Source organism: Gavia stellata, chromosome 20 (assembly GCF_030936135.1).
Source record: "Gavia stellata isolate bGavSte3 chromosome 20, bGavSte3.hap2, whole genome shotgun sequence".
In the NCBI taxonomy this organism is placed as follows: Eukaryota; Metazoa; Chordata; class Aves; order Gaviiformes; family Gaviidae; genus Gavia; species Gavia stellata.
In genome coordinates, this window is record NC_082613.1 from 6,712,540 (window position 1) to 6,731,993 (window position 19,454).

Genomic DNA, 19,454 nt, shown 5'->3' on the forward strand with positions numbered 1-19,454 from the left:
ACTGTTAAAAACTTGTGTTCTGAACAAACAATAAACCCCCAATTCTGAGTCATGAATCACTGGCTTCCAAGGAAGCCAAGATTTAAGAAAAAAATGCCAAATTTTGTAAGGCTTATGGCTGAACCAGGACTTTTATGATCCACGTGGCATCCTCAGCCAGAGGGCATCACTTCAAAATGGACGACACAGGGCCAGAGACAGACTGCGAATTTGAAAAGAAACCCCACACGTGGTTATCATTTTGGTGCATTTCATACCTGTTGTCTTTAGGTGTTCACCTTTTCCCTCAAAGATTCCAGTCTCCTCTTTCACTTTCAGAAAGTTTAAACTCTTTGTAATGTTAAAAAGAAAACGCGGTACTTCTGGGAGACCTTGCGAAGGCCCTAAGAGTGCACAAGCATGTGGCCAGTTCCTCTTCATCGCTGAAACAGCCCCCCTGCAGCCCCGGGTGCTGCCAGAGAAGAACCTCATGCTCGGTTTCTTCAGTGGGTTTTGAGTGCAGAGATCAGGGCTCCTTCACCGGCAGCTCGATGGTGAAAAAAGGCAAAGCTGAGGAATTTAAACTGCTCTTACCTTTGCAGTTATGATATGCCAAAGTGTATTTTCAACTCCTAACTACGTCATTGTAATTGACTGCCTGATAGTGGTCATTCTGAGAGTGTTAGCAGTTACTTAGGAGATAAATATCTTAAAGGCTTGTCCCTTCTAGAGAAAAATTTTTAAAGCCCGCTGTTGATAACATCGTCTTTTATGCACAGCAGTCAGTAATATTGGAAGCTGTGCTGTATCTAGCTCGCTGCCAACAGCATTTCAAATGTTGCGATGCTTAGACTTGTTGTTAGCAAATTAGATGATGTAGTGTTTAAAATGTTGGAAGCAGCTGGTTTCCCCTGCTGTTCCATTAGCTACTACCCCTGAACCTTTCTTCTTCGGTACTCATAAGAGTAAGCAGTCCAAATCCAGCTTGTGTAGGTAATTAAAAAATTCATGCATTGATTTATTCAAGGAAGACCTCAGGCTATGATGATATAAACACAAGGTGCTTCAATTAACAGAGGCAAGCAAAAGAAAGGGGAATTAATAAATTGAAATTTTCAGATCTTTCATCCTAAGTCTTTGGCCTTTGGGTGCCTTGAGATCACTCCGGAAATATTTATGTAAAATCTCTGTAGCTCTTTCCAACAATTCAACATCAAAATCAACAGATTTTTGTTTGATATAGAACTGACAAAATTATATCATGCCCCTAGCAACAGATTGCAAACAAAACTATATACCTCAACTTGTGAGAAGCTAAATTAATGACTTGTCTCTTCTTCATAGCAGCAAACAGCAACTATAAAGAAACACAACCAAAATACTCAATGCTTATACCTGAGTTAACAAAACAGAGATTGAAAAACAAGCAGCAATAACAAAAAATTCCATCCTTCAACCTTAATATTGCTCACATATATGTAAATATATATACATATATATAACCACATAAATTAATACCCAGGATATGACCAGTAAATGAACTACAATCAATAAATGAACTAGCAGGTTCATTTCCTAAAGCCTTCTTTCTTTATATATTTCCCCTTTTTAAACTCTGCTCACAAAAAAAAAAAAAAAAAAAAAAATTCAGTTGCAAATACTGTCTGAATATTTTATATATATTAGAAGGAAAATTATTAGGAAAACAAATAATCAACCATTATTAAATATTAAGGTGGAAAGAAAAACGTGAAAAAAAGCAGTGTAACAGATGCAGTTATCTCAGTGTTTGTCTTGCTTCTACAAAGATGTGCAGTAGAGGGCACCACAGATGGCAGAGAAAATAAGATACTACTTTGAAACTGTTAAATTTAACACTAATCCTTGATAAAACAAGTATGATAGGTAATGAAACACTTTCAGATTTGTTTGTTTTAAAAGATAGGCTGTTACCAAAAAGTTCACTTAAGATTGTCTCTTATTATAAACATACGCTCTTATCAATATACTTTTGGAGGAAGCTATTCTATGAAATGGTGTGTATGAGCTGTCTGATGCCAGTTTCAAAGTCTGTCTGTAACTGCTGAAGAAGAACCTGCCTGGATCAAAAACCGTTGCTATCACTATGTACTACGCAATGAAAGAGACAGAACAAAAATGTACATTTATCTCAGTGCCAAGATTTTAAACTGCTCATTACTGATTTCTCATATATAAATAACTGCATCAGTAGAATAAATAATACATAAAATATGTAAAAGCATATGCATGCTTTTTCCTTTTCTTCACTGCATACCTTATCAAAAGATTTTTCCTCTTGTCATATGTAGTTAGTCTCTTTCTTACATTAAGTTTTCATGATTGCTATGGTAAGTATTTCTCACCAAATGGTCTGTCCTTAATTCTTTTAATAGACTGGTAGGCACATCAGTGGACCTGATATGTTTATTTTCAATTAATGTCAAATAGCATGTGAGAAATCCAGTCTTTCACTCAAGCCTAAAAAAAGGGGACCTCTGTAAAAGGTAGTGATTCAGTGCAAGCAGAAGTATTTGGGCCAGGTATGAGTTTTAAGGAGATACATGGAAGCTTAAAAACTACAGTAAGAACAGAAAAAAAAAAATCCACCAGCCATTTAAGAGCTTCTTGGGAATACTCTTGGAAGGACAGACATTTTGTGAGCCAACAGATTTTACTGTGAATAAATTAGGACGAAACAGGAGCCAGATCTATCACCTGCCAGTTACATGAAAAGTTACTGATCTTTTTCTAATGAGCAAAGCCTGGAGAAATAGGAGATGAAAAGTCATTCACTGCTAACAGCTAACACCTTCAAATGGGATATCTCCTTCCAACTAACATGGCTGGTAAAAAAAAAAAAAAAACCAACCAAAACCAAACAAAACTAATACATGTTTTCAGTTTACCTAGCTCCGGAGTGAGAAACACCTGTAAAATATTTATTCTGTGGTGAGCCAAATCACTGTAAGAGGAAATGGGGTTTTGTTACCATCTCTTCTTTTTGTGTTTTATCTTTCAGCCAGAGATAAACTCCAACAGGCCTTTCTTAAAAGGAGAAGTAACTTTCATCTAACCTCTGTCACAGTGATTTTCAGATCCAACATTTTCTAATGCTTCTAAGGGCAGTAATGTATTTTGGATGGCAGGGCAAGACAGGTATTTGAGACAAAGAAACACAAAGTAAATTAAGTAAAAGAATCCTTTTCCCCAATTTAGCATAAATGCCACATGCACTCTGGTTCATTGACAATAATGAAGCTGCAAACAGGCAGCATTGTATGACTGAACATTTGAAGACACAATTTTTACATGCTGAGAAGTTTGAGCTTGCCCAGTACTATCACAGCCACTATTTCTCATTCCTAAACTGGTCTCACACTAAGATAGGACACTCCTTCAGCCTGATTCTCCTTCTGTAGTCCCAGTTACTGTTTCAACTTCTCGTACTCGCCACAGTTTTAAAACAGGAACTGCAGGTTGTAGGCATATACGCTGTCCGAAAAAAAATTTAAAAAATCAGTTGTAGCAGCTCTAAGGCTTGGAAAAGTTAGACAAAATGAGAATAGGATTTTATATGGGGAAGTTGGGCATTCTACTACTTTTATTATTGTGTTGAAGAGCATGTTGTGGAGGAACATAGAGAAAATATTTTGAAACAACCAAGCCTCCATGTATCATAGAATCATAGAATCATAGAATAGTTTGGGTTGGAGGGGACCTTTAAAGGTCATCTAGTCCAAGCCCCCTTCAATGAGTAGGGACATCTTCAACTAGATCAGGTTGCTCAGAGCCCTGTCCAACCTGATCTTGAGTGTTTCCAGGGATCTAAAACCTCTCTGGGCAACCTGTTCCACTGTTTCACCACCCTCACCGTAAAAATTTCTTCCTTGTATCTAGTCTGAATCTCCCCTCTTTCAGTTTAAAACCATTACCCCTTGTCATATGGCTACAGGCCCTACTAAAAAGCCCATCCCCACCTTTCTTATAATCCCCCTTTAAGTATTGAAAGACTGCAATAAGGTCTTCCCTGAGCCTTCTCTTCTCCAGGCTGAACAACCCCAATTCTCTCAGCCTGTCCTCATAGGAGCGGTGTTCCATTCCTCTGATCATTTTTGTGGCCTCCTCTGGACCCACTCCGACAGGTCTGTGTCTTTCTTGTACTGAGTGCAAGTGACTGCTGAAAATAAAACAAAAAGATTGTCTCGCTTTTGAAGAACTTACAGATCTCTCACATACAAATAATAAATATAATTGTCTATATTACAGACACAATGTTAAACTCTTTCTCTGCTGTCTTCTATATCAAAGTCCCATGACAGCTGAATAATAAAAGAGATCAGGCAAATACATGGCGCCACTCTCTGCACCTAATACCCATCTATTTCTAAGAGAGACAAACACCTATCATTTACCTATTGCCTCATTTTTCATTGCTAGGAATGGGAATCAAATTAAAATCTGGGCTGAAGTGCTTATATAGCAGCTAAATAAATAAGGCTAGGGGACTAGGGGTGAGTTCCAGCCAATTCCCTCCACTCTCTCTGGCAACTCCCAGAAATCAGCTGCTCTTATTGCCTGTATGGTAAAAACCTGATCAAACCCACTTGTCAACAGAGATAAGTTTTCAGGTAGCTACATGTCATACCATAGAAGCAGTAATAATATCTAATGAATTGATTTGTAAACATCTATATACTTGCAAAAATCCAAATCTGGTTTTAACTGAATACTGAATAAACATGTTATTAGGAAAAATACCGACTAAAAAAATGTGTTAAAGGGAAAATATGTTGAAACAAACAAATGGAAGACATTTCTTCTAAAACATAACTGGAAAGCAAGAATGTCTTCTATTCTATGTTCATGTGACAGCTTGAACATAGTGGTCTTGGGAACAGCTGCACCATTTCTTCTGGCTTTCCAAAGGTAAAGTGTCTTGTTTATTTTCTGTTTTCCTTTTGTTGGCAAAATCCTAGAAAGCATGAAAACTCAGGTGTGATTTTGCTCTTTAAACCCAAAAATGCCAGCTGCTGTACATTAAAAATACTTGAGCCAAAATCTGTTCTTTCATTTATATGAATGCTACACCAATGCTGTCATGGCCCCAGATTTATGCCAACAGGTAAAACTTGGGATGGACTTTAGACCTTTGTCATTAACTATTTAATAATGGCTGGGGACAGTGATGTAAGAGGATGATGTAGGAGTCTATTCTGACACTGAGTACTGTGGGCCATATAAATAACAAAAAGGGTGGGGCAGTTGATTAACAGACTTCTACTTCATTTTTGGAAGATGAGATTAGAATCAACTTTATGTCATCCTTTAAAATGCATTTGGTGATTTTAATTACGCTACTAATGTTAATTGGTCCACACCACAAAAATGCCAGGGGCACTGTGATGTAATTTTGGATAAAATACAACCTTTGCTTTTGAGGGTCCTAAGGCTCAGTAAAAAGTATATCAAATGAAAAAACAGCACAGATGTCTTATCTTGGTTTGCTGGGGTTTTCTACTGGAGGAGAAGAGAAAAAACATGATTCAAATACAAACATGAATCCAGTCCAAAATGTGTCTTACCGAGTTGTTGTATAAGTAGTTATGGATCCAGTGAGACTGTTAACTGGCCTTCAGTGAAGACTTGTCTGCGCTGCCTTTCAAGGATACGTTTTTAGTCCATTCAAACATTTTGCAAAGTCTTTCTGTATATTTATAGACCACGCTTTTCTCTGTGCTCAGAGCAAACTCAAATGTGTCAGCTGGATGTCACTGCTGTAAACCATCTTCTGTATTTGGGCATGGAGGAAGGTATGACACTTTGCTCTTTTTTGCCTTGTTTCACTGCTGTTGGCAATGAAAGCTACCAACCGTATTGAGTCTGGCTTGATGGATCTTCTTCCAGGCAACTTTCTCTCTTCAGGTTTAGGATTGGGCTCTAGAAGGTACTGGACCAGAGGAATCACAAGGATGTCCTGCGGCCAAAAATGTATACAGCTCACAGCTACAAGGTGTTAATTAAATGTTTGGTTAATAAAACTATGGAGTCTGTGCACATAAATACAAACTTCTACAATATAAGGCTTTCCCTGGCTGATCTCACGTAGTGATGTCAAAGGGAGTTCTGTGGTGAATTGGGGCCTTAAAGAATTGCATAGAACAAATTTATACTATTCTCTAGAGACAAAATCTTCTGGCACAAACAGGAGTTTGGAGCTGTGGACTAAGGGCTTTTCTACACTGGAAAATTGACTGGAACAGCTTACTGTCTGACCCATGACTTTTCCAGACTAGAATATCCACACAGGGAGCTATTATGGATAATTTATTCAGAAACAACTATTGCAGTCACTTTTCCCCCACAGATATATGCACAGTGTCTATGCATATCTATAGTAAGGAAAAAGCTTGTGGTTTTTACGTAAGAATACTTTGTTCCTAATATATAATATGTGGCAAAATGGTAAAGTAGACAGGGAACTTTCAATCAGATCCTGATGCAATTGATTAAGATGCTTTATCAAATTTACTAATATAAGATATATTATAATAATTTACTATGATTACTTACATGCTAAGAACATTTCTACATCTGCAAGGCTATGTCCATTACAGGATGTTGCATCAGCTTAACTAAATCATTTTAAAAAAAAAACATATCTAATTAAGTCAGTGTAAAAATAATAATAAAATTATTTGCTGTAGTCTCTGATTGACGGGTCTCACATCTCAGTTATCAGCCTTCTGATAACATCATACACATTGTTAAAAAGTAACATACAACAGTTCAATGCCTCTGCAAAAGCCAAGCTTTTTTGGTGTTAGCTCATTAATTTTAATAAACAATAAATAAACAATAAATAGCCACTTACTGTCAGCAGTACCTCTTCTAGGTTAAGAATTCCTGTTTCTGTCTTAGGCACAGGTGGATGACTGGTGGGTCTAGCACTTGTTACCAGAGAGAGAGTTCCTTTCTGATGTAGTGTTAATTTATTATTTCAATATTTTTCTGCATGTCCTCTACTCTGTGATGTTAAAGGGTCTCTCATGCATTGTGCTGGAAGGCATCCATGTTTGGATCCACTCACTAGGAGTTTTTGAGTGCCAGGAATGCAAGATTGGTTCCCTACCACGTCAAGGAGAAGAAATACAAAATAACTGGTGTAGAAATGGCATTGCTGAAGATACTATTGTCCATCCATTAGTTCTAAGAAAATGGTATTTAAAGCTTTCTCTATAAATTAAGCTGAAGGTTTTCTTTCAGCCATTTAATAAAGTTTGGTACTTTATCAGAAGGAAAACTAACATGCTCATCAACCAATCCAGACTCTTTTTCGGTGTGGAGAGCTGGATGAGATCATATCCTCAGCAAAATTATAGAATGCTAAGAAGCGAATCAGGAGAGCCAATTCCTAACTCTCATTTTAACGACAGGGTGCCTCATATTAGTGATGTAATGTAAGCAAATAATAGGTGTTGCTGAACAGCTGTTATTACACTATATTGGCTCTTCTCTCTTAAAGATTCAAGCAGGAGAGAACTGTTCCTTTAAATAAATTGATTTTCTAGATATTTCAGCCATATTATACTGGCCAATACATCAAAATCTTCATTTTGGCTTAAAAGAATTTAAAGACCCATTCCATTAAAATTAGTTTATTCCTGTAGAACATGCTTATTCCATTGAGACTACATTTGATGAAATGTAGATTTACTTCCAGAAAATTGGATTCGCCAAACAAATTACATCATGACCTGTAAGGACAGTAGTAAGAAAAACAAAATGTTGCCTCTTGGACACTTTTAAAATATTTTTGTCTTTCTATAGTTTTTCAAGGACTCTTGATTATGAATATTTACAATCTAAAATAAATATTCATATATTTATTGTTTCTGACAGAGAAAAGCAAAACTTTATATAAAGCCATTTTTGCCAACAAACAAACAAAAAATAGTTGCCACAGGGAAATAAATACTCAGATTCATGCAAACATATTATCAATAAAATGATAATTTGAATAATTAATAGGAGGAAGACAATTACACAACATCAGTTGTCTGGAAGGATCCAAATCTCTATAGAGTTGTGTGCGTATGTATTGGGGTTACTGACACACTACTGAAATATAGGCACTTCTGGCCTGGCATTTGGAAGTAATTCTAACGGTTCTAAGAAGTGCTGTGCTGACAGTATGTTTTCTGGGAATCATGGCTCTGCCCATGGGAACTGGTGGGAATCAGATTGTCCGCTCATACTGACAGAATGAATGGCCACAAGAACAACTTTGTATAATCTCCTTGGGGAGAAAAAGGCTGTGGCAAAAGGATTCCCAGGGAGTCCTGGGAAAAAAGAAATGAGGTTTTATTCTGGTGCAGCAATCCATTACGAGATTATTACCTAAACCCTTTCATGTCACTGTTACACTGGAAAGAACCAAAAGAGTGGCTGATAGGAAGGAAATGATAAATAGAAGTTGGAAAGCCAAACTAGACATCTCCCAGGCTAGAACTGGAAGAAACAGGACAAAGAAAGGCCAAAATAGGATAAATTAGTTAAACACACAGGCAGAATTATGGAAGAAAATATTATCTTTTTTTCTGTTGGAATGTATTTTGAAAAACTAGAGCATAGCCTTCAAACTCAGAGGCTGGAGGTCTGAAAGATTAGTGAACGAAAGGTTTTCGCAACACTCTGTGCTCATCTTTTTATTTCAGTATTGTGCATCTCTCGGGATCTTATTTTGCATTCATATTGTACTTACTCTCCTTGTGTGGAGAGCAAAACAACACAACACAAACCAAAGAGGTCACTGTACTCATATCAAATGGAGTTAGTCACTGATAATGTAGAATTAAAAAAAAAAAACAAAAAAACAAACCCACAAAATCAATCATTTACATCATGCAAAAGCCAATATTTATGGAGACTCAAACTGGTTTCTACTCCTAGTAGAAAACTTTTCATTTCATAAATTACATATTGCCTGTTTCACAAGATAAGTTCTTGCAGAATATATTGTCATCATCCTCATTCATAGTAATTTTCTACTATTATGGGGTAACAATATCACAGTCTTGATTTTTTTTTCTGTGTTATAGATCATTCAGTCTTTTGCTGGAGAGTTAAACTGAGAGAAAACTTTTCCTTTGAAATGATACATTTATTTCAGTGTTTTATATTACACACTTGTAATAAATATACTAAACAACATACTGAGGTTAGTCATGCTAAAACACTGTAATAAACATACTTTATGCTGAGTGTTGGAAAAATTATTATCAATAACTCTTTTCAAGCTTTCATAATTGTAAAATCCCCAAACGGACTTGATATTTGAGCAACATATCTCTGCAGCACAAAAGCATATTTTATGATAATTTTAAAAAGAAAAATCAGTTCTGTAAGTTTTGCAAATTGAATTCCTAGGTAAGAGCCTTGCCTATAAATGCAGTGAGGCAGATTGGTCCTAATGAGATGAAAAGTTCATCTTTGTACTCCTCCACTCATTCTCATACCATTACTGGCAAGATTAGTAATAGCCTATTTGCATTGATTTATACTGGGTATTTACAGTCCTCAGAGCACAGATGCAGAAGTTATTCATCCATGGAAAAACCTGTCATACTCTCCTTTTTTTGTGTCATGCCTCTATCTATGTGGTAATAGAGAGATGGAGTTTCTGTCACTGAAGTGTCCTGCACAGAAGTCAACTTCTCTAAAGCCAAGTATAATGGAAAAATATGGCTTTCCTAATAGTTAGGGAGGGTAACTTGAAGATGACAATGGGGAAAAGGCTGAAGTTCTTAAACCCTTTCTTGCACTGATTTTCACAGGCACAACATGCTCCCAGACATCTGTGTGTACCAGCACAATTTGGCAACGAAAAGGGCAGTCAGCAGCGGAGGACCAATGCAGGAACCCTGTAGTGAAGTTGGACATACTCAAACAGATGGGGCTGGGTATACCACAACCTGTTTTGGCTCCCCCAATTCAAGAGAATCTAAAGGAGGTTCAGCAGAGGGTTACTGAGATGCTCAGGGCCAAGAACACATGACATAAATGGAGAGACTGAAGGTGCTGGGCTTGCTCATCCTGGCGAAAAAGAGTCCAAGGACTGATCTCTGCCTGAATGGTAGTTGCAGAGATGATAGCCAAGTTCTTCTCGGTAGGTAGTGTCATATGACAGAACAAGGAGCAATGGCTGTAAATTGCAGCGTGGGAGGTTCAGTTGAAAATTGGGAAAAAATGTTACTAATTTTTCAGGCATTCTTTGAAAAAAAACCCAAATGCCTCAACAACTACTAAAACAGCATCCCAGTATGACTACAATTGAAGAACCTAATATAAAATAAAAAATTGCCACCCTCTGGTTTCTTACTGTTTCAGATACCTCCTAGCTTCAATAGTACACATATTACACCATTACACATATTTTATCATGCATGTATATTACATACATGTGTTACATACATGTGTTACCTGTTTGCTACATTTTTGTTTAAAATTCTTTGTGTGCAATTAGTAGTTGACAGAATGCCATTTTTTGGTGAGGAATGAGTTCTTTTTGTACAAGCAAAAACCAGAAGTGCTTAATTTGCAATGTAATATTGACTATCATCTCCCTGAATCAAAAATTAGCTTTTCGTAATGAATCCATTGAATTGTGTGGGCACCATTGCATCACTTTGTCCAACAAGATAAAGAAAATTGGAAAGAAAAACTATTGAAAGGAAACTGCAAAAATCCATTGGCCCAAACAATGTCAGCATGCTAATTAACTAGTAGCACTTACTTGAATAATCAAGACAGGTTATTTCTTGTATTTATTACAGGCACTTTCAGGTATGTATTACTTCAGCTGTGATATCTATCTAATCATCTGTTTAGAACACCACATTGGAACATGTGTGCTAGAGCAAAGGGGTTAATTTTGGTCATTTAAACTGCAGATATTCTATTTAAGGTACTTTGCGACACCAACAAGTTTTCACCTTTCCCTTAGGGTTTAAAATCTACTAGCACTTTTCAGACAGCTTATACTAATTTTTGTGCTTCCCAAATCCAGTTCCAACCATTCAGCTTTTCAGTACCCAGTGACAAAATTGGGTTCCTTTCCTTTGCATCTTTTGTTTCCGCAGACCAGTGGTTAATATTTTCAATACAGACTCTCTATTCAAGAAACACAAAATGTTTACAACACGAGCGACATAATTATCTCTACAATGTTAAAACCTGAGGCATGGACTTGCCTACAGGCAAAACAAGGCTTTCTGACCATTTGATTTCTGTCTCTACAGAAAATTTGCAAAGGTAAAGATAATGACTGGAGGTATATAAATATTGACTGACGCTTTATCAGATCAACTAGTGTTTGCAACTATTTTTTTTTTTTGGAAAGTCATCCCTGAAAGTTCACCCCCATTATACTGAATTCAACAGTTTGAATCTGATTTAACAATGTCTGTGTGCTTCAGCATACTGCTGAAAGGACTTACAAATCACCACATAAATTTTCTTGATGAGAGGAGCTTTTGTATGAACTTTTCAGAGCAGCTGGCAAAAAAATATACAAAACATCTACCATGCTTCCCTGGATTGATCTAAGAGATGGAAAAGTAGGAGGAGAGCAAACACCACAACACTTTGTAGTCCTGTTTGACAACTAAGGGCTAAATTGCCTCCTGCCTTCTATTCTTAATAAGAAGCATAAGACGTATTATACTTGTTAATCCAAAATCCACCTAGCCTAATATTCTGCTTCTGACAGCAAGCAATACTGGACATGATGAGAAGAGTATAAGGCGTCTAGTGATGCTTTCCCAGCATACTCTTCCAGTCTCCTTCTGTTCATGACTCAAGGACTTCTGGAACGAGAGGTGGTATCTTTGCATTCATCAATTTTTTCTTCTATGGATTTGCACATGCACATTTTTAACATACAAAATGTCCTGTGATAGGGAGTTCCACAGATTAACTACTCACTGTCAAAGATGCATCTCCTTGAACCTGCTATCTGCTAGTTAGTTATGATGTCCCTTACTGCGTTGAACAAGGCAGTGAACAATCAGCCGGTGTCCACCGTTCCCATGCCACTCAGCTCGGGTTTTTTTCAGATTTTTAACATATCCCCACACTGCTTCCCCGACTCCTATTGTCACAGACTAGGAGGGGAAGAAAAAAAAAAAAAAGAGGTGCAGAGGAAAATGGGAAAAAGCAAAGACAGAACCACTTAGGAGCCTGAACCAAGGAGAAGGGAACACAGTGCTCAGAATGTTTACAGGATGATACCTGGGGCGGAGAGTAAGAGCAGGAAGATAGGCTGGGAACAAACACACAGGAAGGAGAGTGGAAATCCCGACATGACAGGAACAGGTGACAAATCCAGGGAAGACCCTCTGTCTTGTTTTGGATGATACAGGTATCAAGATTCAGAAGGAATTTTGGCCATCTGAACTTGGCTGGAAGCTGCACGCTCCCTCTATTCCTTCTTTCCTCCATACATGTCAGCTCTGCAATCAAATGAAAAAAGCAGTTTTTAAATTCCTTAACATTTGGGCATACATAGGCAGGTTTTATCTCCCTTATACTCCCTGCAGTCCCACTGATTTCAGTCCATGGGAATCTGAGATCATAGTTTGGCTCCAAGGAAATTCAATGTACAGAAGTACATTAAGGAGATATACCATCTTTTCTCGCCACTGGAGGGAACTTTTTTTGCCCTAGCTTGAAAAAGAGCTTGAGTGTGATTAAGATAAAATAGATTATGGAGAATTTGATATACGTGCAAATGTCTCCAGATATTTAATCAATGGGGAAGCAGTGGAACAGGTTTGGGCAGCCTACAGGTTGATGACCTGTTCTGATAAAACCTGGCTGGACTATAGAAGTCATTCAATATCCATCCTTGCCGCAGTTTCTCATGGCCAGCTAGCTACATGGAGCACAGATTCCTGATTTATGAGACTTTAACTTGCCACCCTCATACAGGTTATTGCATTAGGATATAAGAAAGGAATCTGAAAGGAACATTGAAGTTTTACCTACCAAAAAAACTTACATATTATATATCCAGATTGGGATGGAGAGGAGGAGACTGTAAGAAATATTGGCTACGAGTCCTACTATATGCATAGACATGAAACTTTGGCTGCCCACTGTATGAGCTAAAATGTTGGATAGTAACAGTGCTCTAGAAAAGATTGAACCCTGGGGCTTACTGCTAGGCATGATGGATTTAATTAGCAGGGTGTGTCTAGAGGGAATGAAGGAGATTCTTCTCAGGACATGCCTACACTTGAAACTGCGTGGTTTTTGTGCATCTCTGTGAAATGATTTGAAAAAACTATTGTATGATCAATGCACACACCTCCTCACAATACTGCTCTGCACATAAGATATTCTTATTTTCTGTGTCACTGCAATTCTTCATGCGATAACAACATACTCTTTATGAGCTTAGTTTAATTTCTCACCTTGTTCAAACTCCTTTAGTGTTTTGTGCTATTTCCCACATGTTCAGCAGTGAACCATTTCACACCTTTTTGGTTAAAAATAGAATAAAAACTGGAAGATCAGTGTGCAACTGAAACAAAAATACCCATCAAAAATGCTAATGCTATGCTTTTGCCTCTGATCAGCAGACTACGCTAAATAGCACATTTCCATTTATGCAACAGAAGATTTTGTTAGTCAATGAATCCATGCAATCTTAGAGGAAAGAATTAATCTTACCTAACTGGAGTTTTGTTTCAGGAAATTAATTTATACTAAGAGATTCAGTCTCTTAACTGAAAAGTTTTAGTGTGTTTGCGTTCCACTTAGCAGTTTTCTTTGTTCTTTAATTTGCAGGAGTCCTTACTGGGAAATAATTTAACAAATGCCAAGGGGAAAGGGATGTGCATACCAGGCTTGTGTGCAGATGAGAAACAGGGTCTCTTGAGCTATGCTATTAGCTGTGACTCTTAAAGACCTCACAAAATCTCTGAACATTTACATGTTAGTTGCTCTGCCTGTAAAATGGAAATTGAGCACTTGGTTATCTCACATAACTGCTGTTAGTGTTGGTATCCATACAACGTGCAGCTGGTAAGTGCACTACTAGTATTACGAATGTAATAAAATCAAAGCAAGCAGGATAAGATTTCATGGATGGGAACCACTGCCTTAACAAGAGCCTTTTTCAAACATCTTTCTCTCCTGACAAAAGATGAGGAAATTACTAGTAAATGCATTAAATTGTATTACAGGAGGAAAAAAAAGCTGCCATCTTTATATTCTGCCAAGAGGAGAAAACCAGCATTGAGCTGCACTACGTACAAAAACGTTTCTATATTGAGAGTGATCCCGTACCAAGCTTGTGTCCCAGTGTGGGAATTTCGTTTGCAAAAGAACTGCAGGGATTGTTCTGCAAAGAGCATACAAGCCTATGGACCCCCCTGCCTTTCCCAGGAACTCTTGCTGCTTAGCTTACTCTTTCTGGCTGTGAAGTCTGAAAAGAGTTCACAGAGGAGCAACAGGATCAGACTTTCCCTCTCACCTTTCGTTGCAGAAAAAGAAAAGGGTTTGATCCAGTCCTCTAAAAACACTTCAGACTAAACTAGACCACAAACAAACCCATACGACACACGAAATGTACACTCACAAAAAACATCACTTTCCTCCTGGAATTAAAATGTTTAAAGCTGCAGTTTACAACCAAATATAGCCAAATATCTTTAAGACCTAATGCAAATGATACTGAAACCATCATTTATTATGACTTAAATAAGTATTCCATGGGTCTGATTTCAGCTTTCATTGAAAACTGATGTAAGGAATGCACATGCACGTATTTCATCCAAGCCACCACTACCAGTTCCAGGTCACACTGATTAACACTTTTCACATAAACACACTTTTTGTTATTTGAAATGTTAATGCCTGCTTAGTGCAAGGTGAAAGTCTATCCAACGATAGAATCCCTTAAGAGTGTTAATTAAACAGGACAATAATAATCCACTGGTGATTTATAGGGAGGTGGATTACTAGACCATAGTGGTTGGTCTGATAGGCATTTATTGCCTACTTAACCATTTAAGTATAACAAAAAAAATCATTGTGGTACAAAAGGTGATGAATGTTTCTGCTAAAACAGTCCATTAAGATGATTCATTAACATTACAAAGAGGTCTGCAGCCTGTGTGCCACTTGGAGCCTGTAAACGTCTGGGAAAGTGAGAGGCATTACCATAGGAAATGCTTCATGCTAAATGTGCGCTGATAGAATCTAAAGTCCACTTTCTGCAGATAACATCACTTTTTACATTTTGCACTACAAGGTCTAAGGATGCTTTGTACTTCTCAGTTCTCCTGCTAGGGAATGTATCTTCCTAACAGAGGCGTGCGGGAGGAGAGGAGTAATAAAAGTCGCAGTGCTCTGGCATACATTGGAGTCCCTCGCACTTCCCTTTGAACTGATGTTACTGGAATGCCGAATCGCTGGTTACACCACTGCAGAATGACATGGGAATCATGAGTTATAGTCACAACAGCTCCAGCTTTATTAAATGCACACCAAATAAAGCTAGTATAATGATCTTCTCAGGTCAAATAACAGCAGATCCCTGCTGTGTAACAGCAAGGCGGTATACCAGCTACAACTGGTACACGGAATAGTAGAAGGGTTAAATCAGCGTGTAAATGTGTCCAAAATACTAAAATTAAGAGCTCAATATTTTCCTAACAAATTATTCCCTGAAAAGGGAAACTAATGAAGCTTGATTCTTCATGGATTCGTGTTACATCTCTTACACCTCCCTATTGGAATAAGCCCAGCTGTCCTCCTGTCCTCTACCATACCACACTGCAACGCCTCCCGCCCCCTTCATCCTTCCAGACTGCCTCCACCAAGAACACGCAGTATCTCTTCTCTGGGGAGTACCCTAGCACACCTTGGCATCTTTCCCCCAGCCACCCCCTGACTTTTTTGATTTGGCAGCTGAATAAAGCAGTGCTTTCCACAAGGAATATCAGCGCAATGTGCAAATCAGCCGAATGGCTTGCTGTTGTCAAACACAATGAATACTTGCTGAATTCTCCCTTCTTCCTCAATGGGAGCATTAATAAGGATTCCTTCCCCTACTTAGGTGCTAATTCTTGCAAAACTGGTAAGGACATAGTGTATGTCGAAACATCTAAGTAACCTGTGACAAACGTGTCAGCATATTGGAAACTGGGTCAGCCAAGTAATAAGGTTGTGTAAGTAGTTTCCCTAGGGAACCAGACTAAGAGGTGTGATAGGATCTCCACTGACCAGAAGTCAGTAGAATCTTGTTTATATATTTAATCTAAAGTAGAGCATCACCCAGTGCTTCCTAAATTACAGGAAGTGTGTACAGCACCTGTTCCGACTACCTGCGTTAGCTCAAAACAAGCTAGACCAGGTTCTAGGGGCAGAACAAGAAACTTGCACCAGAGCTAATAAATTCTGCTTCTCAGTAGGTAATTAGACTATTTTATTTCTCAGTAGGTGAATTAGCATAGCTATACCAAATCCTGGGCTGGAGATGACTTAGATAGTTTTGCTGTCCCTGCACAGTGTTCATTTTCACTTCCAGAGACTTCAGTTGTTCAGAAGTGAATGTTAAAAGTGAAACGTTACAGATGCTGAATCTGTACGAGGGAATGGAGCTGAGAGGCACATGTAACATGAAACACAGCCACCCCCAAAATGGTTCAATATCATTTAACTGCTTGGGGAATTGGGCAAGCCACATTTAATATCTGATGCAAAATATATTTCCATTTTGTTCTTCTAGGAAAACAAGGCATTGACTGCATACATAATCTGTAACAATGCTTTATTACAAGGCATGCTGAACTGGATTGACTTCATCTACAGTAATGGGACAACTGTTTTCAAGTAGGGCCATTAACCCAGTAATCAGCTTTCCAATAACCAGTTGCAGGAATAGCAAACGTCTTTAAAATTAACTACGCTGATTAATGAATTGAGAGTGCTGAGGCACGGAGAGAGTGTGCTGTTGAAATGCATGCTCTCCACCTCTCCATATGCCTTTAGATTGCCCTGGGACACCTGCAAGGCTCAGTTCTTAGTCAATAATGCCCAAGGGCACACAGCATCTGTGGTAGGATCAGGCCTGGGTGTAAGACAGACAGCAGGGAGGAAGGAATACAAAATAGTGGGAGGTTGGCAGGAGCACAGGCTAAACCAGAAAGAGAAGCTGAACATGTGCATCCAGTGGGACTTGATGAGATTCAGAGTGGGACTGGGAACTGGGATGAAAGGATTGGACTGAAAGATCCATGTTTGCAAAGCAAAGGAGAAGAGCTGAAATTTCAACCCAATAAGTTTTCTGATTTTTTTCCCCTACATACTGAATTTAACTTATTTTCAGTATTAGCTGAGAGACAATCATCAACAGCTTTTTATGTTTTACTTTACATATTCCTTACAAAGTTCCCATAAATTTACACACACAGATTTTATCATCCCAGACCACACTTCACTTGTGATCTCTTCTTAAACCTACAAAAATACTGATGGTAAATGCCTCAGATTTGTACAATACAGAGGTAGGTCTCAGCTCAGAAAAACTGGTTAGGAATTTTTGGACAAAGTGCTTTCTGCCATCAGAAAATGCCAATTTGCCCCAAATAAATTTTTTACAAGCAATATATTGATCTCCATGGAAATATAGTTAGGCAGGTTCAGATATTTGCATGAGAAAAATCTGTTCTAAATGAGAATGGAGTAGAAATGTTGATGTTACTTTATCCACTCCCAAAGTCAGGAAAGTACCCAAATATATGATAGCACCCTACCAAACGCAACAGAATAATTGTCTATCTATTCCCTGTACAGCTACTTTACTTTGTTTAAAAAACCAAAATTCCCTAGGCCAAAGAGAGACTGAGTGATGAAACAGCCTGGTGACAGTCTCACCTATGAAGTACAGGACTCCAAGCAAGCTCTTTTTCGACCCACTTCAGAGCCCAAACTTGAGTCTGACAAAAATAATGTTGAAAACATTATGTCAAATGTCTGCTCCAAATCCCATAAAGCACTACTTGGATATGGCCCAAGTAAATATCCTAGCCACTGGATGTTGGCTATTCTGGGATGTCTCATTCTTTCTATTCATGTTTTGTTTTTTAAATCATTCTGTGACAAATCTAAAACAAATGTCAAAACCGTTAATTTTGTTATATACTAGATTTTTTTTGTTTCTGGACAACTCTAATTCTCAGTGCACCACCCTTAACTCTTCAATTCATTTTTTCTCTTATAACTTGATCCAAGTTGCTGGCCTTTAGAAGAGTGAGAGACATTTAGCTATTGCATAGGGAAAATTAATTTGATTTGTGCATTCTGTATTGTCCTATATCACTGACTTTTAAAGTGTGCTTCGCAAGCATTTGGGGCCCATGAGCTGCTTTTACAGGGATCCAGAAAGGTAAATAAGACAGATTGCTTTAATATGACATAAAGAATTGGCTGCCGCCAAAGTCTGCAAATCAGAAAATTTTAAAGATCACTGCTTTATACCAATACGCCTATGTCTTACTGTTGTTAGTATAGGTTGAAAGCTTGCAATAAGCTTTGGTTTGCACTGGGATGGATAAATAACTACTAACATTATTAAAATCTAAGACAATCACAAGACTATTTGAAAGACAGTAAGAAGAATACTTTGGCTCAGGAGATTCATGTGTAACCAGATTCATCACTTTCAAGAGAAAGCAGTTTTACATCAGTCAAAGTTAATATAAAGTTCATGTTGTTACTTTTTCCTCATCTTTATCCTAACATAATCATACAAAAACTAGAAAAAAATTATGCTCTTTGACACTGTTGTGCTTCATGATTAACAGTTATCACATCTCTAATATAACCCCAAACATGAGAGTTTCTAGTCAAAATATTAAATAACAGTTGGTTTACATGGCATTAAAAACAGTTAGAAATCCATTTGTTCATTTGTTCTGATAAATTAATTCCCATTCTGTAGATAGATTCAGAAAACAAGGTGTTTTTTCAGCCTATCCACCTGGACTTCTCAACCAGAATGTCTCTGAGGCAGCAAATTTTAGTTAGATCCATCTTTTTTCAGAAATTTTGAGTAAAAACAATCCTTCAGTGTGGATTTTTGAGGAAGGATGTGACAAAATTAATACTGTACCTTCATGCTATCCCATTACACAGTTACCATATTTAATCCTGAAAACTAGACCTACAACACTTTGTACAAGGATTACATGCATACAAATAAGAAAAATAAAATTGCATTCATGGAAAACATCGGCGCGTGCTTATGGACCTTGGCTACGCTGCCACGAAAAATGGTCATTTTCACAAAACGCCAGGTCAAGCCTCAGCTGCTCTTTCTCAGAACTGCCCTTTAACAGAAGCATTTTCTCTATCCTAGCGCAACAACACAGCTTGCAGTAGAGAGG